Here is a 23,664-nt window from a genome sequence, read left to right as displayed (position 1 = left end):
GACCAATGCAGGGGTGAGTGATGAGGAGGAGGGGTGATGCTTGACTAGTGCAGGGTTGATACTTGTCTAGGGGAGGGGTGGGGGTTAAAGAAGGAGGAGGGGTGACGATTGAGGGAAGATGAATGAAGCAGGAGCAGATCTTGTAAATAATGGTGGTGAAAGCGAGGAAGATTGGACGATGGTCCAAAAAAAAGGGAAACGGAGCAAAGTACTATTGGGAAACAAAAAACATTCTGTGAATGTCCCCTCTTATCTTGTAGGAGTACAGTTTTTTTTAGGAGGAATCCATTTGAAATATCCAGACTGGTGGATAGAGTGTTGGGTAAAGTAAATGCAGTAAGGATTACGAGAAGTGGCCTTGTTTTGATTTTGTGTACCTCTGAGGAACAGAAGGAGCTGGTGTTGCGTCACACCCGATTCGAGAAGGTTGCCGTATCGTGCGTGGCTCTTTGGAGCAAGGCACCCCTTAAGGGGGTAATATCTGGCGTTTTGTGGGAAGTCGATGTGATGAAAATTAAAAATATCCCTGGAGTGATTGATGCACGTCAAATGAATCAAGTAGTTAATGGAGAGAAAGTGAAGAGTCTATCTGTTATTTTGTTTTTTGAAGCAGAGTCCCTCCCTCCCTCCCCAGTTGAAGTTGGAGTATATGAATTACTGTGTAAGAGCGTTTGTCCCAAGATTGCTGCAGTGTGATCGCTGAAGTGCCTTTGGAAATGTGGAAAGTGTCTGTAGAAGAAAGAAGCCAAGGTGTGAAAGTTGTGGAGAAATCATATTGAGTGTAGTTTGAGTTTTGATCGTGTGAAACGTTGCAATTGTGGTGGGAACCATGTTGCTTCATCTTTAAAATGCCCGATGAGGGTGAAGGAAAATGAGGTGGCTAAAGTCAGGGCCAACCAGAACATATCATATGCAGCGGCTGTCAAGAGGGTTGCGGGAACGAATGGTCCAGAAGGGCCTATGGTGGAGGATAGGCATTCACGGCATGAGGCACGTGTTGCCTCTCTTCAGCCGGACCCAGATATTGTACAGGTTAAGAAGGTGGACTTTACTCTTTATGGCTATGTTGATCTGTCAAAGTAGAAAAAAATTATAGAAAGATGGACATCATTGTGGATGAGGCAGAGCGGTTTCTGGGATTGGAGGACTTCTCGTCAAAGGAGTTACATGAAAGGCTGTCACGAGCCGTACTACCCTCTCAAGCCCCAGAGCCTGAGTGGGGAGATATGGAACTTTGAAGGACAGAAGAAGTGGGAGTCTGTTTTGCTTACTTTAGTGTTTAAAAAAAAACTATTTTAGTTGTGAAGAGTAAATTAGTTATCCCAATCAAGTAGGGTTTACTTTTTACTTTGAATCCATTAGTGGGCAGCAATACAATTTTGGGGATGTAGTCTGCCCTGAAACCCCACTGAAGAAGAAGAAGAAGAGTTGATATTTGGCTAGGGGAGGGGTGAGCGTTGAGGAGGAGGAATGACGGAGTTCCTAATATGTATTACGTACCTAGAGGCTATATCAGTTCTATCTGAGTAAGTTTGGACCCATTCTGTTCAATCTCCTCTGCTATCTTGTCGTGCCAGTTTGACGGAAAGGTCGAAACATGTTGGTTGCTGAACGAAGGACAGAAACTGCATGTCAATGTTCCTGATGAATGTTGTTTTTGTAACTGACCATTGGAACTTTTCTGACAGTCTGTGCGCTAGAATCTGCATGAGAGGTAGGTGACAACACGAAAACGTGTAAAATTTTAATACAGTGGTAAAATTGTAATAAAGCGGTATTACTGATGCCACACTGCTATTTGAGGTCGGGCTAAAGCTATCTATTGAATCCTTGATAACGGGTTCAAATTCCAGATGGACTTGTTACATTTGAGCGTCATGTATTTGTTATTTTATTTCAATAAACCACAATGCTAGTTTATTGTTGTGTACATAACTAATTTATTAAGGCAACGGATATCAATTTTTCTGTCCATCTGCTGAAATTATGTGCATATTTGTTATTATATTTTTCAATGAAGGGCCACCCAGCACTTTTCAATCAAGTAGGGCAGCACCCCACCACTTTTGATTTGGTTTAATAAACATTATTGTTGCAAAAGCGTTAAAAGGGGTTACAAAGTAATCATTTTCACACTAATTTAACTCATAATTTGTCACCTCGGGCACAATTAATCTATGCTTCACATCCGAGTGCTGCAGGTTCTGTGCGTGTCTTGACCAATCAGATTCACGGAAATCAAAGGTTGCGCGGCACGGCACTACGCAATAAAGAATGCAAAACTCGCTCTTCACTTTCCAACGGTATTTATTTAGCAAACATGATAACACATCACTTCCGACAGACACAAGCCAAAACTGTTAACAGAAATGTTGCAGCAGCCTACATCAAAATATTACCAATCTGACATGGTGTATGCCATAAAAAACGGAATGTCCAGTCTCAGCATTGGCCTACAATCGCAGTTGAATACAGCATACTCTGCCAAGGTAAACGAACCGGTAACATTATGTATTTATAGGCCATTTATTTTTGTCAGGAGACAAATGTGCGCAAATTTGGTTTATATTCAAACTTCGGCTGGCTAAACTACCTAGACATTTTCAATCCAAAATTAGTAACTGGAAAATCAATCAACACAATAGTAATGACATGAATAGACTGTGTGAGTAATTTTTTATATACAGATGCATTGGCGGACTAAACTGTGGAAACTAGCTCCATCGATTCGCCCTAGGTCGAAAAATAAATAATTATATATATTATGAAATGCCCACCTTGTACCTATGTTTGTCCTTTTGTATTTGAGTTACTTTATTTGTTTGCTGAAATTCATACTTTTTCTATAAATATTAAAATACAGCCACCGACTGTTTGATCATTGCTTTTGCTCAAAGATGGCAACTCAGCGCAAATGGCATGTGCCAATTGAATCTCAACAAGGAAACAGTAGGTTTTATTTGATTAATGTTTAGTATGGATTTCAGCAAATACAAAAGGACAAACATAGGTACAAGGTGGGCGTTTAATAATGTAAATTTTTTGAAGTATTGACGGAATCTATGTAGTCGGAGTTAGATTCCACAAAGCCTGGTCTCGGATCCACGCCGTTGGTGAAGTTAATCAGAAGAGAGGAGTTTATGCTGCTACAGATGCATACCCCCCCCCCCCTTTTCCCTTCAGACCAGCCTCAGTGTGTCGGGGCATGGACTCAACAAGGTGTCGAAAACGTTCCACAGGGATGCTGGCTCATGTTGACTGACTCCAATGCGTGAAAATTCCCAGCAGTGTTGCAGTTCTTGACACAAACCGGTACGCCTGGCACTTATTACCATACCCTGTTCAAAGATACTTTTGTCTTGCCCATTCACCCTCTGAATGGCACACATACACAAACCATATTTCAATTGTCTCAAGGCTTAAAAATCCTTCATTAACCTGTCTCCTCCCCTTAATCTACACTGATTTGAAGTGGATTTAACAAGTTACATCAATAAGGGATCATAGCTTTCACCTGGATTCACCTAGTCAGTCTGTGATGGAATATGTTGTATACTCAGTGTATACAAGCCATAAGACTCCTGAACAGCTAATCAAATGGCTACCTGAACTATTTGCAGTGTTGCAGTGTTGCAGTTCTTGACACAAACCGGTACGCCTGGCACTTATTACCATACCCTGTTCAAAGATACTTTTGTCTTGCCCATTCACCCTCTGAATGGCACACATACACAAACCATATTTCAATTGTCTCAAGGCTTAAAAATCCTTCATTAACCTGTCTCCTCCCCTTAATCTACACTGATTTGAAGTGGATTTAACAAGTTACATCAATAAGGGATCATAGCTTTCACCTGGATTCACCTAGTCAGTCTGTGATGGAATATGTTGTATACTCAGTGTATACTGTCTTGTTTTGTACGCTTTGTACAAAATAATAAAATGCAGGACGACAGGATATTTATAAACGTAGCTCTTTATTAACTAGCTATAACGTGCATGTACATGTGTCTCTGGCCATGATCATCTTTTGAATGACCTCACCACCTGGGTGGTCTTAACCAATCATAGCACAGTATGATATGACAGTATAATGCATCCAATTACAATTCAGTATGCTGACACATATGAATATTACATCCCCCTTCTTTTAAAAAAAGAAAAAATATGTAGAACAATAAAGCGTTTCTTTTGACTATATGCTCTGTAGTTTGAACTCGAGGTAAGTAACCATTTAAACTGCACCAACTGCATCAACATAACAGACAAACAATGATTCAGCATACTGTTACTTTTAGAACAAATATTTCTCAGCAACTCAGCTTTTCACTGTAGCAATGACATCTCAACATATCAAACAAATACCATACCAAAGCATTTCAAGTTAACTTTCAATAACAAGTTTACAGTCTGGAACTCTTTTAGGGCAGCGATCCGCCTACACCCTTTGACATTTCACAGGTCTAGGACAGCTCTAGGCTTGACCTCTCTTCCTGACCTTGTGTGATATGAAGCTGAGCATGCTTCTGTGTCAGTCAACAGTTCTTGTGGTGTTGCAGGTAAGTATGGTGTATGTTGTGTTGTGTCTGTGTTTAGTCCATCCCGTTCTCTTTCAGGGGAACAGTTCATCTCGTCAGTGTGTTGTTCTTTTGTGTTCAGTAGGTGACGACGATTGCGGCGGTACACCGCTCCTTCTGCGGTGCGAACGTGATATGAACGTTCAGTGTCAGCTGGTTGGATGACGACTGCTGGCTTCCAGTAGCCATGCTCCTGGATTCTAACTGACTCTCCGTCGTTCAGTGGTGGCAGTGGTCTGGCTGACCTGTCGTAGTATCGCTTTTGCTGTTGCTGTCTCTGTGCACGTTTTGCATGCACTTCCTTGTAGCTGACGACCTCAGGTTGCAGCTGCTGGTTGGTGCTGGGGAGGATTGAGCGAAGTCTGCGGCTCATCAACAGCTGGGCTGGTGATTTGAAGTTGTCAACTGGAGTGTTGCGGTATTCAAGGAGACTGAGGTAGGGGTCTCTCTTGTCTGCTTTTGCTTTGTCCATGAGTGATTTAGCGATCTGCACAGATTTTTCAGCAAGGCCATTACTTTGAGGGTAATGTGGGCTTGTGGTGACGTGTGTGAACTCCCATGCTTTTGTGAAGGATTCAAACTCATTTGATTTGTAACAGGGCCATTGTCAGATATTAAAGTCTCTACAATGCCATGCCTGGCAAAGGCTGCTTTCAGCTTGTGTATCACAGCTGCAGATGTGGTGCTGTGAAGCTTGTCGAGTTCGAAGTATCTGCTGTAGTAGTCCACTGTTATAATGTAGTCCTCGTTGTTCCACGTGAACAGATCTGTTGCCACGACCTGCCAGGGTCGGTCTGGGATACGGTGAGGTAACATTGGCTCTTTGGTGTTTGAGGGGCGTCGTTCAAGACAGGTGGGGCATTTACCAACCATGTCCTCTATTTGTTTGCACATTCCGGGCCAAAACAAAATGTCCCGTGCTCTCTGTTTGCACTTTTCCATGCCCATGTGTCCAGCATGGATCTTTGTCAAAATCTCTTCTCTGAGACTGGTAGGAATGATGATTTTCTCTCCTTTGAAAATTATTCCGTTGATCTGTGACAGTTCGTCACGATGGTTCCAGAACTCTGAGACGCTCTGAGGGCATTTTCTCCTCTCCTCAGGCCATCCTGACTGTATGACTTTCCTCAGCTGTGTGAGTTGTGTGTCTTTTTCTGTTTCTGCTCGGATCTCCTTCAGTTTTGTGTCACTAACTGGTAAGTTGCTGTACACAGTGTGCACCTGCATGTCCATGCCTTCACTGAGGCTGCTGTCCTTGTAGGTAAGAAACTTCCTGGAGAGTGTGTCTGCGACAGGGATGTCTTTGCCTGGACGGTGAGTGATTGTGAAGTCGTATTTTTGTAGTTGAAGGATCATTCTCTGTAGCCTTGGCGGGGCTGCGGCTAACGGTTTCCTCATGATTGACTCGAGGGGCTTGTGGTCTGATTCCACAATGACTTGTCGTCCATAGACATACTGATGGAAACGCTTACATCCGAACAGAATGGCGTACAGCTCCTTTTCGATTTGAGCGTAGTTGATTTCACAGTCTGTGAGAGATTTGGAAGCGTAGCCGATGGGTTTTCCTTCTTGCAGTAGCACTGCCCCTAGTCCATACTTTGACGCGTCCACCTGGAGTCTGAGCTCTTTGTTGGGGTCGTAGTAGGCAAGGATTGGTCCTGGTTCTCTCGTGATCAAGTCTTTCACTTTCTGGAAAGCGATGTCGTGTTGGTTGTCCCAGAGGAACTCACTGGACTGCTTTAGCAGCTGACGCAGGGGTGCATTAGCATTGGAGAGGCTGGGTGCGAACTTGGCTAAGTAGTTTACCATGCCAAGCACTGTTTCCAGCTCTGCGCGGTTCTTTGGTGGCTCCATTTCCTTTATGGCTGAGATCTTCTGCGGATCTGGCTTGATTCCATTCGCTGTGAGAAGATGCCCGAAGTAGCTGACCTCTGTAGCGCCGACTGTGCTCTTCTCGGGGTTGAGCCGGACTCCTCTCTCGCGGGACCTTTGCAGCATCGCGTTGAGGTTTCTGTCGTGTTCCTCTTTGGTTCGACCATAGACAAGGATGTCGTCCACAATTGCCACGACTCCGTCGAGGCCTTCGTACACCTCGTCGATCTTTCGCTGAAACTCGTCTTGGGCTGAGATAATCCCAAAAGGCAGGCGACGGAACCTGTAGCGTCCAAACGGTGTGTTGAACGTTGTGAGCTTAGATGACTCTTCTGTGAGCTTGATAGCCCAGTAGCCTGATCTGGCGTCCATGACACTGAAGTAGCGTGCGCCCGCTAGCTTGTGTGTGATGCCATCTAGCGTCGGTAAGGGGTAATGGGGGCGTTTGATAGCCTTGTTCAAGTCTCTTGGGTCGAGACATACTCTGAGCTTGCCTGTCCGTGGTTTCTCCACCACCACTAACGCGTTGACCCAATCCGTCGGTTCTGTAACCTTGGTGACGATGTCAGATTGCTCCATGCTCTCCAACTCTTTCTTCAGACGGGCGCGGAGAGCAAGTGGAATCTTTCTCGGTGGGTAGATCACAGGGGTTGCGTCTGGGTTAAGGTGAATGGTACATTCTCCTGGGAATAGTCCTATTCCTGTAAAAACATCAGCAAACTCCTCCATGACATTCTCTATCTCTACTGGTGCTGTCACTGATAAAACTAGCTTGATAAGGTCCATGTCTAAACATGCTTTAAGACCTAGCACTGCAGGTGCTCGAGTGTCAACAACGTAAAAGTCCAACATCATGTCCCTTTCCTTGTATTTGCATTTGAGAGTGCATGTGCCTTTTACTGGGAGCTGTTCACCACCATAACCAGTCAGTCTGCGCGTGGTGGGCTGTAGCTCACACTCAGATGTCAAGCTTCTGTACTTACTCAGAGGAATAATGTTTACTTGTGCACCAGTGTCTAGTTTGAATTTTAGCTCTGTGCCTTGTCTTCCTATCTCAATGTCAGCAAAGGCTTGCTCTGTCTCTGATATCTGACTTTTCTGTGTCACTGAATCAATAAACAGTTCATCAGCATTTGACTCTTTGATTGACATTTCATCTTCACTCACTGTATGTACTGTTTTTCCACAGTAAACTCTGCACACTTTTGCAAAGTGATTCCATTTTCCACATTTAGTACACTGTTTGCCTTTAGCTGGGCAATTCCCCGGTTCGCCATGCACTTTGTATCCACAATATCCACATGTTTTGGGGCGTTTGGAGTCTGTGTCGCTCTGTTTTGGAGTTCTGTCTGTCTCCGTTCTGAAACATGCTCTCTGGGCACTGGAGGTGTGCTTTGATGTCTGCCTGACTGCGTGCACTGCTTGTTCACGTGATGCGCTCGTGCTGCCGCCTGAAATGGTTTTCATCTGAACCTGTGCTAGCTCGTGAGATCTGGCTATGTCGATAGCTTTGTCCAGCGTTAACTCTGATCCAACATTCAAAAGTTTCTCTCTCACTCGCGGTGATTGTATTCCAAATACAATACGGTCCCTGACCATCTCATCCTTGTTTGCATAATCACAGTCTTTCACAAGCAGACGCAGCTCAGTGACAAACTGTTCAAACGATTCGCTAGCGCCTTGTACTTTCTCATGGAATTTGTACCTAGCGAAAATTGTATTGGTCTTTGGCACAACATATGCTTCAAAACGATCGTAGTATGTTTTCAGTACCTTTGATTCAGCCTCGGTAAGTGTCCATGTGTTGTAAATGTCTCTCCCTTTTTCACCGATCCAGAGGAGCAGGTAGCTGCACTTTTCCTCTTCTCCTCTTTCCTTCAGAGGACCCGTGAACATCAGCTCCACATGCTGTTTGAACTTACGCCATGCATCGGGTAGATTTGTAGACCCCCAATCCATTCGAGGTGAAGGAACTCCAGCAAAATCCATCTTTTAGTCCTTTTACTCTGACACCATGTCTTGTTTTGTACGCTTTGTACAAAATAATAAAATGCAGGACGACAGGATATTTATAAACGTAGCTCTTTATTAACTAGCTATAACGTGCATGTACATGTGTCTCTGGCCATGATCATCTTTTGAATGACCTCACCACCTGGGTGGTCTTAACCAATCATAGCACAGTATGATATGACAGTATAATGCATCCAATTACAATTCAGTATGCTGACACATATGAATATTACATATACAAGCCATAAGACTCCTGAACAGCTAATCAAATGGCTACCTGAACTATTTGCATTGCCCCCCCCCCCCCCCCCCCCCCCCCCCTCTCTTTTATGCTGCTGCTACTCTCTGTTTACTATCTATGCATAGTCACTTTAACTATACCTACATGTACATATTACCTCAGTTACCTCGACTGACCGGTGCCCCCGCACATTGACACTGTACCGGTACCCCCTGTATATAGCCTCAATTTTTTTTAACTTAACACTTATTTTTCATAAACTGCATTGTTGGTTAAGGGCTTGTAAGTAAGCATTCCACTGTAAGGTCTACACCTGTTGTATTCGGCACATGTGACAAATACAATTTGATTTGATTTGAAAGACGCAGGTCCCATCATAGCCCATATAAAACAATTTTACAACTGATTAATCCCTATGTCATACCGTACAGGGTCCAGAGCCTGAAATAGCCTATGCATTTATGTGACAAAGGTTTGCGTCATTTTATTACATGATTATTAATGTTTAATATTTATTATTTCAGTGAAAATATTAGGCTAAGATCATATGTAACATATTATCCGCACAAAATAAGATGAATAGGCCCAATTATGGGGGACGTAGAGATACCTCCCTTTTAAACCATTTGTTACAGGAGTAGCTTTAAAGTTTTATTTTCTTTCATATGTGACCGACCAGCTCGATTCGGTCCTATGTAGGAAAATTTGAAATTGTGTTTTTTTACATTGGATAAAAGTAGACACTCAGAGCTAGAAAATGGCATATCATACACTACAGTTGAGGAACAATGGGAATGCAATTCTGCTTTGACCACCCATACACAAAAATGTATGCACGCATGACTGTAAGTCGCTTTGGATAAAAGCGTCTGCTAAATGGCATATTATTATTATTATTATTATAAACTTGTAACCTCACTTTTGAGAAAATGGCCTTTGAATGTTTTGGTACACCCACTGGAGAACTCTTCTTCTACACCCATTCAGCATCGTTCACACCATCTTAAGCTATAGCCCCGCCCGTAAATTTAGAGTGTTGTCAGATTGTCGGTTCGTAAATTCAGACTGTTTCGCTCTCGGGGCGTTCAGAGCGCACACTGGGCGCTCTGGCCAAGGAGTAGTGTTGATCCGAGCGTTCTGTCATAACAGCGGCAGTCAAGTACCCAAGCTAACGTTGGCTAGCTTGTTAGCTACTTCCAGACACAAATGAGAGAACAGCTCACTCTGACCATCTTATTTGCTCTAGCAGAGTTGGTTAGGCTGTTTTTATGTTATCCAGAGTGTTGGTGACTGCAACTGTGCTGCTGGCAACAATTTAATTACGCTTTTTTGCCAACATTTACTGACACCGGCCATATTCAACGGGTGTTGAGCGTTCGTAAGTTATTCTGCCTTCTGGCACACTCAGACGAGAGTGCCCTGAAATCAGAGTAGATAGCCAGAGCGAATTTACCAGCTACGTCTATCAACAGTTGTCGCATTGACATCATGAACATTCTATTGAAATGGTTACTTGCATAGTGGAGTCTTTTGTTAAGACATGTAGCTAGCTAGCTAGCTAGCTAAACAATGAACCATAATCCCAACTCATGATGTTACTACCCTACAGTTGAGGAACAATGGGAAAGTAATTCTGCTTTGAAAGTTCATAAACTTGTAACCCCACTTTTGAGAGAATGGCCCTTGAATGTTTTGTTAAACCTACTGGAGAGCTCTTTGTCTATACCCATTCAGCATCGTTCACACCCTCTTAAGCCTTAGCCCCACCCATCTCTTTAAGGATTCACATGTGAGGCCATGTGCTAAACAGAGTGAGTACGGTAGTGTACTAAACAACCAAAGATTTCAAGACTAAAGGCTGGTTTATACTACAGCTATCGACATATCTGTAGACAGTTGTCGCAGTGACATCATGAACATTCTATTGTCGTCCGACATCAAACTTGTCATTGTCGTTATGAAAAAGTATGAACACGACAGGCTGCATGACATCAGCAGCCTGTTGATCCAAAATAGCATAAGTGGTGTATTTTAACACCAATAAACCCATCCGTTTAAATATGAATTTAGTATATGTCAATCTAGCAAACCAGGCAACTAAAATAAACGTTGTAAACTATTTTTTGGTTCATTTCTAGCTTGTTAGCTAACGTTAAGTTAGCTGGCTAGCCAGCTCAAATAATGATCATAGCTGACAGCGCCTTAACTTTAGCCAGTTTTTTGTCATTATTACAAGAAAATAAACTCACAACAAGATCCTTATTTACAAGTTAATGGCAAGCTATTTACAGAAAATAGCTTACGGTTGTGAGTGTGACGAAATAAAAGCAGCTCATTCTACCGGAGAATTTTAGAACTTGGACACTGTCTCTTTGGCCTAACGTAATTAGAAACGTATAATAACTGAAAATGTAGCTAGCTAGACTATTACCCGTATACATGCATGAACGCTTCTCCCTCTCTGTCACGGATACCATGGTTGCCCTTAGTTTGAAGATGTAATCCGGAGACATGTTTTATACAACCGCCTTCTGTGTTCTCTTTTCGACTCTCTCCGCATATTTGCAATCAAACACCATAATTTTCTCCATCTTCTTAGCTATCATACTTCACTTCCACCGGGCATTCCACTGATTTCAAAACTCGTTCAACTTCTTCCGTGACAACAACACTGTTGATCTCTGTTAATTCCCCATCACTGTTATTAGAAGACTCTACAATTTCTGGTTCAATTAAAATGTTTATACCTAAGTCAGGGATTTCCTCATCGTCTGATATATTTTCAGTGTCAGAGTCGACATGGCACGATCATCCTCCAGGAAGTGGAGAGCATTAGCAACACTCTTGCAGTTCTTTGTGATATCTTTAAAAAAATCAGCGTTAGAAAGGATTACCTACACATACTGAGCAGCTCATGTTATAGACAGAAGAAGCTACATGGCAGACCAGTCCGAACTTATCTCTCGGCATGTCTAGCCCATCCATTATCTCAGCCAATCATGGCTAGCGGGAAGGTTCCTGCCTTTTTCCGTGGCTAAACCAACTAGGCTCGTAATTTATCAATTTTATTCATATTTACAGATGGCATACAAGTTTGTTATTAAGGCACACGAAAGTTCACATGTTCCAGAAGGCATTTCTGCCAAAAAACATATTTCGATAAAAAATACATGTTTATGTTCAAATGCCTCTCCTGTGAAGTAGTGACGTGCAACATACGCATATGCCGACAGGATGTCAGTACAGTAATAGAGGTGTGTTGGATTCACAGTGTCAGTGGTCATAACCACACAGCCACACACTTTTCACTCTCAAATTGTCAATCATTGTTTTGAGAATAGCCCACTTTCCTTTAGCACAGGTTTAATGGACAAACATCAGTGGACTCAACCAAATTGAGTATGTAGGTAGGGTTTTGAATTTATTCAGGCCAATTAATATTTTCATTCATCCAGTAGCCTACAATTTTTTTTCACAATAATTACTTTCATCCAAATGTAAAATGTCAGTTTGGCTATAGCCTATTATTACACTGTCACCACCAGATAGTCGATTGCCTTGATATGATTTATTCGTCACCACTTACACCAGGGGTTCCCAAGGTTTTTTAGCCTGTGACTCCATTTTGATATTAAAAAAAAAAATTCAACCCCAACATGTTAAAAGTTATGTAATCACCAACCAATTTTTTCTTTTTTAATTGGAGCTATTTTTATTATTTTTATTTTATTTCACCTTTATTTAACCAGGTAAGCCTGTTGAGAACAAGTTCTCATTTACAACTGCGACCTGGCTAAGATAAAGCAAAGGAGTGCGATAAAAACAACAACAACACAGAGTTACAAATGGAATTAACAAAACGTACAGTCAATAACACAATAGAAAATCTATATACAGTGTGTGCAAATGTAGTACGTTATGGAGGTAAGGCAATAAATAGGCCATAGTGCAAAATAATTACAATTTAGTATTAACACTGGAGTGATAGATGTGCAGAAGATGATGTGCAAATAGAGATACTGGGGTGCAAATGAGCAAAATAAATAACAATGTAAATAACAATATGGGGATGAGGTAGTTGTGTGGGCTAATTACAGGTCTGTGTACAGGTGCAGTGATCGGTAAGCTGCTCTGACAACTGATGCTTAAAGTTAGTGAGGGAGATAAGTGTCTCCAGCTTCAGAGATTTTTGCAGTTCGTTCCAGTCATTTGCAGCAGAGAACTGGAAGGAATGGCGGCCAAAGGAGGTGTTGGCTTTGGGGATGACCAGTGAGATATACCTGCTGGAACGCATACTACGGGTGGGTGTTGCTATGGTGACCAATGATCTAAGATAAGGCAGGGATTTGCCTAGAAGTGATTTATAGATGACCTGGAGCCAGTGGGTTTGGCGACCAATATGTAGTGAGGGCCAGCCAACGAGAGCGTACAGGTCACAATGGTGGGTAGTATTTGGGGCTTTGGTGACAAAACGGATGGCACTGTGATAAACTACATCCAATTTGCTGAGTAGAGTGTTGGAAGTTATTTTGTAAATGACATCGCCGAAGTCAAGGATCGGTAGGATAGTCAGTTTTACGAGTGCATGTTTAGCAGCATGAGTGAAGGAGGCTTTGTTGCGAAATAGGAAGCCGATTCTAGATTTAACTTTGGATTGGATATGCTTAATGTGAGTCTGGAAGGAGAGTTTACGGTCTAACCAGACACCTAGGTACTTGTAGTTGTCCACATATTCTAAGTCAGACCCGCCGAGAGTAGTGATTCCCATTACGGACGCAGGCAATGAGGCAGTGATCGCTGAGATCCTGGTTGAAGACAGTGGAGGTGTATTTAGAGGGTAAATTAGTCAGTATGATATCTATGAGGGTGCCCATGTTTACGGATTTAGGGTTGTACCTGGTAGGTTCCTTGATAATTTGTGTGAGATTGAGGGCATCTAGTTTAGATTGTAGGACAGCCGGGGTGTTAAGCATATCCCAGTTAAGGTCACCAAGCAGTACGAACTCTGAGGATAGATGGGGGGCAAGCAATTCACATATGGTGTCCAGGGCACAACTGGGGGCTGAGGGGGGTCTGTAGCAAGCAGCAACAGTGAGAGACTTATTTCTGGAAAGGTGGATTTTTAGAAGTAGAAGCTCAAACTGTTTGGGCACAAACCTGGATAGTATGATAGAGCTCTGCAGGCTATCTCTACAGTACATTGCAACTCCGCCCCCTTTGGCAGTTCTATCTAGACGGAAAATGTTGTAGTTCGGAATGGAAATTTCTGAATTTTTGGTGGCCTTCCTAAGCCAAGATTCAGACATTGCTAGAACATCAGGGTTGGCAGAGTGTGCTAACGCAGTGAATAACTCAAACTTGGGGAGGAGACTTCTGATGTTAACATGCAAGAAACCAAGGCTTTTATGGTTACAGAAGTCAACAAATGATAGCGCCTGGGGGGTAGGAGTGATACTGGGGGCTACAGGGCCTGGGTTAACCTCTACATCACCAGAGGAACAGAGGAGGAATAGAATAAGGATACGGCTAAAGGCTTTAAGAACTGGTCTTCTAGTGCATTGGGTACAGAGAAAGGGTGCAGATTTCCGGGCGTTGTAGAATAGATTCAGGGCATTATGTACAGACAAGGATATGGAAGGATATGAGTACAGTGGAGGTACACCTAAGCATTGGGTAACTATGAAAGAGATAGCATCACTGGAGGTACAATTGAGCCGGTCTCCGCGTGTATGGGGGGTGGGACAAAGGAGTTCTCTGAGGCTGGTTGAGCTGAACTTGGGGCTCTACAGTGAAATTGTATAATAAGAACTAACCCAAACAGCAATAGGCTAGGCATAGTGACATGGGAGAGAGGCATAACGCAATCACAGGTGTTATTTGAGAGGGCTAAGACAACAACTGGTAATATTGACGAAAGTTTGGGCAGAGGCTAAACAGATAAACAGGATGGGGTACTGTGTAAAGGAACAGTCCAGCAGGCATTAGCTGTGTAGCTGAGTGATCATAAGGTCCAGTGAACAGCACTAAGTAAGTCCGGGAGCAGATCGTAGGCTGCTAAAGCACAGGCGAGCAGGAGGCTGTTGATTGCGCGTGCTAGCGGGCCGAGGCTAGCAGATGGATCTTTGTGGTCGTCGCAACGGGAAGCCTGTTGAAACCACATCAGACGATTACGTCGGCAGACCAGACGTGATGGATCGGTGGGGCTCCGTGTCGACACTAGGAGGTCCCGTCCGGTTGACAGAGAGGTAGATAGCCGGGAGATGGGCCTGGCTCGAGGCCAGCTCAAGGCTAACTGGTACGCCAGGAAGTGGATATTAGCCAACAACAACAGCCATTCGGTTGCAGCTAGCCAGTTGCGATGGTCCGGTGTTAAGGTCCAGTGATTCAGTGATTCCGGCAGAAAATCCGATATGCTCTGGGTCGATAGCACGCTGTGCAGACTGGCCAATAATTGTCCAGGCTAGAGCTGGCTGGTAGGTAGTGCAGGCCACAGACAGTGGTGAAGACCGCTAACGGTGGCTAATAGCAAGTAGCTAGTTAGCTGGCTAGCTGGCTAGTTTCAGCCATAGGTTCTTGATAGAAATAATAGAATCCGTTCCACATTGGGTGAGGCGGGTTGCAGGAAGGTATATTTAGTTAAAGGATGGAAAGTGAGATAGAGAAATATATACGAATAAAAGACAAAAAAAACTGGCTATTTACACCAGGACACGACACAATACATGACCGCACTACTACGCCAAATAGTTTTAGACTGATTTGTAATAATATTTAAATCTGAAGGAAGTATGGTTTGAAATGAATCACAAAGGCATTGGGAAGTTCCGGAAAACATCAGGCAATAATTGTGTATGATCTTCTGTGTAGAAAAGAACATCATCATTGATGATTTTCTTTTTCCACTAGTCTGATTTACTGGCTGGTCCTGTCCACTCTGTTCTGAGGAAAACAGATGACACATACTGTATTTGCTCCTAAGAGTTTTATCTTTCAGTGATGGGGTCATAATATTTTGTAGCTTAAACCGTTAAAAAGTTAGAGCCACATTTCTAGGAAGAAAACAGAAACCGCTCTGTTTATTACAACCGCTACAGGAGGTTACTCACGTAACCCCGGTTCTATGAACCAAGTGCACATTTCTTTCCAGAGTTTCTCTCGCGACCCCATTTTCAAATCAGGTGACCCCACATGCAACACATAGTTTGGGAAACGCTGACTTACACTGTAGTTTGCCTTGCTATGCAATCCTATGTACTTATTTGACAGTATGCCGTTTTCTGAGAAAGCTCACTCAGATAAAACCTCAATAGTGGTGCGTCCATTGGTACGCTCTCTCAAAATGTTGCATCCAAGATGAAGCCTATACTGCAATAGGATGTGTGTGTAATCACCCCACTCCAATGTTGCACAAGGTTTGAAACCATGTAAACAAAAATATGTTATATCTTTCAGTGTATGAAATGTGTCTTGGACAGGGAATGTGCTCTTTATTCTAAGAGGATTGGGGTAATTTGAGATGAGAACTGGCTTGAATTGATTCCCCATCAACACTAAGTCAATATTTTCAATAGCCGTTTTGTTTCTCCCATTGATCTTTTATCATCAGTCATGTTCTGTTCTTTCAATGGCAAACCTAGTGAAACCTAATGGCAAACTTTCTCATCTTTGACATGTCATTGAGAATCAGCCAAGCCTATTTGGGGATCTTGGAAAACAGTCGAAATTCATAGGATTTATTGGTCTTATGTCATTTAGTTTGTAAATTAGACAAATGCCTTTGCTCTAGAAGGCATGTTGGACTATATGTGGGGGTGTCCTGTTTTTGTAAAAATACCCCCAAGGTCAAGTCTCCAATCATTACTTTTCAGTCTCTTTGAGTCAGCAAATGCCTGGTAAAAAAAAGGACGAGGTTTTGGCAGTGGTGGAAAAAGTACCCAATTGTCATTCTTGAGTGAAAGTAAAGATACCTTAAAAGGGCAGTGATCCAAAGTACCTCTTAAGGCATTTTCCTGAGGGAAATGAAGTACTGTACATTTTTCGACTTCCTCAAAGAATCTCAGGGATAAGAGTGGAGTAGTCCTTTTCACCACTCCCCTGTAGTTTTACACACTGTAAAACTCAATGAGGCAGATGAGAGCCTCAGAAGCATGGATTCAATGTAGCGAATGCTCTGGCAAGTAACTATTGGCTCACCTCTTTCATTTCTAGGTACAGTTAGATGATTGTAATTTGATGGATGGATGTGCAACAAATGCAAACGTATAGTTGATTCGTAAAGAGGAGATTGAACCCTGGTCTCCGGTGGGAAGGCACAAGTGCTTATTGCCAGCTCTGCTGTGACATTTGACGTTTTTATCTATCTATCCCCCCATGTCAATTTGGCTCGGAGTTGCTGGGTCTGTGCTAGCCTGCTGAGCTAAAACCTAGGCATTTGCTGGGAAAGCCAACACAAACGTTTGGGTTTCATAATTGTGCTATAATGTGTAGGAGCACAAGGCTGCGGTTTCTTGTATCTCTGTTGAATTGGCCAAGTAGTGGCATGATGGTATAAGGGGATGTTGGATGAGTGGGGGTGTTATACCATCAGGCATGTGGGATGAGGTGCCTGTTTTATGGTTGAATAGCCAGTGTGCACGAGTCTGTCCGTTAGGAATCCTCTGCCTTGCGCTTTAGAATGGGCTAATATGCAGCAAAGCTCTCCAAATAGGGAAAGAAAGTGTGTTGGTTGGTTGGTCTTCTACAGATGGTGCTGGCCCGATATCTTATCCATACTCAGTAGGTTTAGTAGGTGGGAGTTGCTCTCTCACGCTTCATTGCCAGCTGTTTTCAGGACTGAGTAGTGGGGAGGCCGCTTTCAAGGCAAGGTCACTGCTTCAAACGAAACACCAAAACTCCCCCTTCATGTGCTCTCGCCCTGAAATAATAATTAAGGATGCAGAATGCTCTAGTAATTGTGCTTTCTGTTTAAGAATACTTGAAATTGGCTAAAAACACCAAGGTCAGTAATATCCCATCGAAACTTCAGTCGACTTGAATTAATAAAATAAAAAATTAATATTTGTATGACCGTATGAGATTTCTATATGTTTGTCCTCTGTTGCCTGTGTTTTGCAAGGGCCAAGTTCAAGTGTATGATTTGGATAATCTAGACCTGAGAAATCTAGACCAAAAGTTGTGGGGAACTGTGCTCAAAATATGTTCACTGCAATCTGAGAATTTCCAAAAGACAATAATAAGCCTGGGACTACATTAGAGCTGGGTAATATGGACAATAATCCATATCGCGATACATTTCCTGAATTGATGCGATAACGATAAATAGAATGATAAGTTTAACATTTAATGTGCACCAGTTTTTTTGTAATATACTTTAAACTACTACTACTAGTTCGATAGTTGTAGCCATCAATTGTCCCATTAACAATCACCCATATAAGCAAACATATTTCATTTCAAACTTCACATTTCTCTAGTATAGGCTACTTATCGTAATGAACAATATCAGCAAAATGCCTGGGACAAGTGACCATACGGTTGGTGTTGAACATTTTCGGTTTATCGTCCCAGCACTAGACTACATGTGGATTTATTCAAGACCAATGTATTATTCTAGACAGAGTACAATTTTCAATGTTGAAATAGCACAGCTAGACAATACACGGGCTCGTCTGTACTCAAGCTGGGACGGACAAGACTAAATGAAAAACAACTGTTGAACACCCTGAGACCGAGGGCAGCGAGCATACCCTGTTTGGTGGAAATTGGTGACCTGTGAGTCCTACTGCTCAGCAACAGTGGCATGAATCGGTGCATAAATGGACCAACACGACCACGTCTCCTCCTTGTCGCTAATCTCTTGTTCAATTTGTAGAGGATGTGGACTTACCGTGGAAGGCTTCCCACTGGGTAGAGTGCAAAAGCCCCTAACTGAAAGCATTCGTTTCACATTAATGGGGGTGGCATAATGGTTGAAGTATTTAATGTTGGAATAAGGAGAAATTGCTGGCAAAAAAACCCCAAAGGGGATAAAAGGCCACCACTTTACTAAAGAAAAGTTTAGAAATAAATACCTTGGGTCATACTTTTCCCATCAAGGCACTTCTGAAGAAAAACAAAGGGATAAACTTTTAGATTAAAAAGCCTTTATTTTCTTGCCATTTCATTAAACATGACAAACAAATGCCAATGCTTTTCGACATGGTGTCAGCCTTCATCAGGGCTTAAATGTTTTTATGCCCTGAAATTTTATAAACCGTATCAATCCACAATTGACTAGGACAAGAATATTCCGTGCCACCCAGCCAAATTGGAGTTGATGACAATACAAAGACCGTCAATAGCCTACACAACTTGAGATAACCGCATGCAGTATTAAGACATGGAACGTGTTGATTTGGCTCACCTCTTTCATTTCTTTCATTGAGTGGTCAAGCCCTCATTACACCTACAACTTATTCATTCTTCAGAACCCAGCCCTTTCGCACCACCGCCAGCTATTGCACCCATGATTCCTGCTGTGAAAATTGCTACAATATTTCGGACACACCCCTGGACCTACAGTATAGCGCTACCACCAGCGCTAAGATTTACCATTGCGTTAGGTTAGTTAAAATAAAGCCCTAGGAGTCCTATCTTGTTGTGAATAAGTGATTTGTTTTACATCACAGATAATTAAAGTAGCTAGCTAACCAGCTAATAGAGTTATTGACATTTGTTTACATCCATGCTCTACCGATCCTACCCTCTTTCGCTAGCTGCCATAACTGGCTCATGCTTCCAAAATGTGATTGGATGGCTTCAGCTATGTTTACATTTTGGGCATTGGGATGTATACACGTTCCTAGCCTGTTGAAGTAGCAGTGAAAGTGTGCCATATAGCCTTTGCTAAGGGGAAACACTCAACAAGGATGATTAACCTCTCCTTGGAACTGTGTTCCCCAGCAACACATGGGTCATAAAAGGCTACAGACGCCTGCTACCTGAGCTCGCCTGAAACGTGTGTGTGTATACACCAATGTGTGTATGTCTTCTGTCACAGTACCTACATTTCTGACACACTATTTACACAACAGGCTGGTAGCAGCACAAGGTCAGCCTTACAGCATCACCCTTGTAGCAGTTTAGGGGTTACATGTTTTGCTCAAGGCCACAATGGCACTAGGGGATGGCACCAGCCCTGGGTATAGTATATTTCAACTACATAATCTAGCTGCGCTTGATTGAGCTTGCCTGGTTTGCCACTGTAAGGTGGTGGTAGTCAATCTTAGCTGAGACCTGAACACTTACATTAGCTCCACAAACAAATGCCTTGCCTTTATCTCAGCATGCTAACACAATATTGTGGTGTGCAGGAGACCAGTAAGACCAGCAACTATCTGGTTCACTCCCACCAGATTTTTCTACTAAATATGTTTTTGTAAAACTGGGGCCCCCTACCGGCCACGCTTAGTAGCTAGGGACGACCCTGTATGTATCTGTCTTATCTTTTTTCTATCTGTCCACTCATTGGGGTTAAGGTACGTGAATCTTCAAGTTCACTGCAGTTGGTTTATTTTGGCTGGCTTCCAATAAAAACTGCACTCACAGCACTGGACTGTCAATGTGACTTCTGCACCAAGCCAGTCCTGCCGTGTCACAATCAATCAATACACGAGAAGACCCAGTATTAATCAATTGCACATTTGACCGTTTTAGCACTCGTTTCATACTTTAAAAGCACTGTTCCCTACAACTCTAACCATGTCTATCAACTCGGTGTATGTGTTTGTGCATGTGCGTCTGTATGCAGGGTTGGGTAGGTTACTTTCTAAATGTAATCTGTTTACAGTTACTGTCCAAAATTGTAAATCAGTAACGCAACTTTTAGATTACACAAACTCAGTAATGTAATGTAATTACTTTAATTTACTTTCCCCTTGAGAGGCATTAGAAGACGACAAAAATAAATATTACCAATTGAACAACAGCTACTTCAGGATAAATCAATGTTAGAGTTTTACATAGCTGGCCATAAATGGATGTTGCATTTTACTTTAAAGGATGGTTATGTAGGCTTCTTCTAACCCATCTCTTTCTACTACAGACAATATGATTAGGCTATATCTTTACATTAAAAACCAAAGTATTTTGCAGTCATTCCGATTAATTTATTACCCCTTGATCTTCAAGAATAGGACTTGGAAATATAGATTAGCCAACTTGTTTTACCTGAGCATAACCCCAAAACTATGGAATTATTAGCCTACTCTGTTGGTTATGATTTTTTTGTCATGGATGACTGATTGGGCTCATTGCTTTGAGAAATGCTGCTCTCATAGAATTGCGTACTTTGAGCACTACTGAAAAATGCTATTTGCATGTGAAAAATGTATGCCGTATGCTGCATTTGCTATAGGCCTATTGTTTACGTTGTTGTTGTTGACACTTTATCTAATTTGCAGCTGTTTAAGTCTATCAAAAGGGTGTGAGTTTGAGAATGTGTCCGTTAGGCCTATGGACATTTATTTTGGAATCCGCACGAATAAGATTGAGCAATAAAAGCCCCACTCGTGATCTTCTTAAATGAAACTTGTTTTTGACAGTATGGAGCACAATACCACAGAGGAGTTGGGAGGAACTCCCTCAATCTTTCATTCCAAAGGCTGGGATCTGCACTATGCAGCTGTTAGGCATTTTTCACTGGCTGTCCATTGATCACAAAAACTATTCTTGATAGGCAGCTTATACTTCTTCAATTCAAGCATTATTGGGTTAAAATACACATATAGCCTACAGTTGTGAACAGCCATCCACAACAACTAAAATATGTAAGGTGCAAATAGTTAAATTACAGTGAAGCAGTGTGATTCACACCAATGCACTATGTAGATATCAACACTAGTGATATCCGTATTGCCCGTAGGCTACACCACTTCTGTCGTCCTTACCTCCAAGTGTTTATTCAAGTTGGATAATCTTTGGATGCTGACAGCAGCGCACCATTGGAAGACACAGCTTGGGCTGTAGTCTAAAAAAGCCTATTCCTGTGTCATCATAGTGGTCTCTGACTTGTGGCCTCCAACATGCTTCACCGTAGGGATGGTGCCAGGTTTCCTCCAGACGTGATGCTTGGCATTCAGGCCAAATAGTTCAATCTTGGTTTCATCAGACCAGAGAATCTTGTTTCTCATGGTCTGAGAGTCTTTCGTTGCCTTATGGCAAACTCCAAGTGGGCTGTCAAATGCCTTTCACTGAGGAGTGGCTTGCATCTGGCCACTCTACCATAAAGGCCTGATTGGTGGAGTGCTGCAGAGATAATTGTCCTTCTGGAAGGTTCTTCCATCTCCACAGAGGAACTCAAGAGCTCTGTCAGAGTGATCATCGGGTTCTTGGTCACCTCCCTGACCAAGGCCTTTCTCCCCCGATTGCTCAGTTTGGCTGGGCGGCCAGCACTAGGAAGAGTCTTGGTGGTTCCAAACTTCTTCCATTTAAGAATGATGGAGGCCACTGTGTTGTTGGGGACCTTCAATGCTGTAGAAATGTTTTGGTACCGTTCCCCAGATCTGTGCCTCATCACAATCCTGTCTCGGAGCTCTATGGACAATTCCTTCCAACTCATGGCTTGGTTTTTGCTCTGACATGCACTGTCAACTGTGGGACATATTACAGACAGGTGTGTGCCTTTCCAAATCATGTCCAATCAATTGAATTCCAGTCAAGTTGTAGAAACATCTCAAGGATGATCAATGGAAACAGGATGCACCTGAGCTCAATTTCGAGTCTCATAGCAAAGGGTCTGAATACTTAATTAAATAAGGTATTTCTGTTTTTATTTTGTATATATTTGCAAAAATGTATAACCTGTTTTCGCTTTGTCATTATGGGATATTGTGTGTAGATTGATGAGGATTTTTTTTTTAAAATCAATTTTAGAATAAGGCTGTAACGTAACAAAATGTGGAAAAAGTAAAGGGGTCTGAATACTTTCCAAATGCACTGTATCTGCTTTTATCAGTATAAATGTCCATGTATCATTGTTCTGTCTATTGTAACAAAGTAAAAATCTAACTTGATGTATGCTTCTTGATTAATTCATCATTTGAAATAATCCATAATGTTAGCAGTTGAAATTAAACAACACCACCGACAGTTTTGAGCAACAGTTATGACAAGTAACAACATACAGATAGTAACAGTCTCATTTCTGAGCAGTTATTCAACTAACTGAGCATAACCCAAAAACTATGGAATTATTAGCCTACTCTGTTGGTTATGATTTTGTTGTCATGGAGGACTGATTGGGCTCATTGCTTTGAGAAATGCTGCTCTCATAGAATTGCATACTTTGAGCACTACTGAAAAGTGCTATTTGCATGTGAAAAATGTATGCCGTATGCTGCATTTGCTATAGGCCTATTGTTTACGTTGTTGTTGTTGACACTTTATCTAATTTGCAGCTGTTTAAGTCTATCAAAAGGGTGTGAGTTTGAGAATGTGTCCGTTAGGCCTATGGACATTTATTTTGGAATCCGCACGAATAAGATTGAGCAATAAAAGCCCCACTCGTGATCTTCTTAAATGAAACTTGTTTTTGACAGTATGGAGCACAATACCACAGAGGAGTTGGGAGGAACTCCATCAATCTTTCATTCCAAAGGCTGGGATCTGCACTATGCAGCTGTTAGGCATTTTTCACTGGCTGTCTACTGATCACAAAAACTATTATTGATAGGCAGCTTATACAGTGGGGGAAAAAAGTATTTAGTCAGCCACCAATTGTGCAAGTTCTCCCACTTAAAAAGATGAGAGAGGCCTGTAATTTTCATCATAGGTACACGTCAACTATGACAGACAAAATGAGGAAAAATCACATTGTAGGATTTTTTATGAATTTATTTGCAAATTATGGTGGAAAATAAGTATTTGGTCACCTACAAACAAGCAAGATTTCTGGCTCTCACAGACCTGTAACTTCTTCTTTAA

The 23,664-nt window shown here is 42.2% G+C and overlaps 1 protein-coding gene across 3 annotated transcripts in view; it reads left to right on the top strand.

Moving 5' to 3' along the window:
- Nucleotides 1-1,563: 1,563 nt before the first annotated feature.
- esr2a (estrogen receptor 2a) overlaps nucleotides 1,564-23,664 on the top strand; it is a 54,173-nt gene continuing 32,072 nt past the window's right edge. Inside the window, exons 1-2 of one of the 3 annotated variants that reach the window (XM_084150678.1) lie at nucleotides 1,564-1,714; nucleotides 3,184-3,312. The gene's annotated coding sequence lies outside the window, so the exon portion shown is untranslated. Of the gene's footprint in view, nucleotides 1,715-2,411; nucleotides 2,490-3,183; nucleotides 3,313-23,664 lie in introns of those variants that run through there. The other 2 variants (XM_084150677.1, XM_084150679.1) reach the window with 2 other exon arrangements.

This window comes from Coregonus lavaretus (assembly GCF_964263955.1).
Source record: "Coregonus lavaretus genome assembly, chromosome: 33".
In the NCBI taxonomy this organism is placed as follows: domain Eukaryota; kingdom Metazoa; phylum Chordata; class Actinopteri; order Salmoniformes; family Salmonidae; genus Coregonus; species Coregonus lavaretus.
Note: the sequence above shows the minus strand (reverse complement) of the source record. Positions and strands in the feature narration are given on the sequence as shown.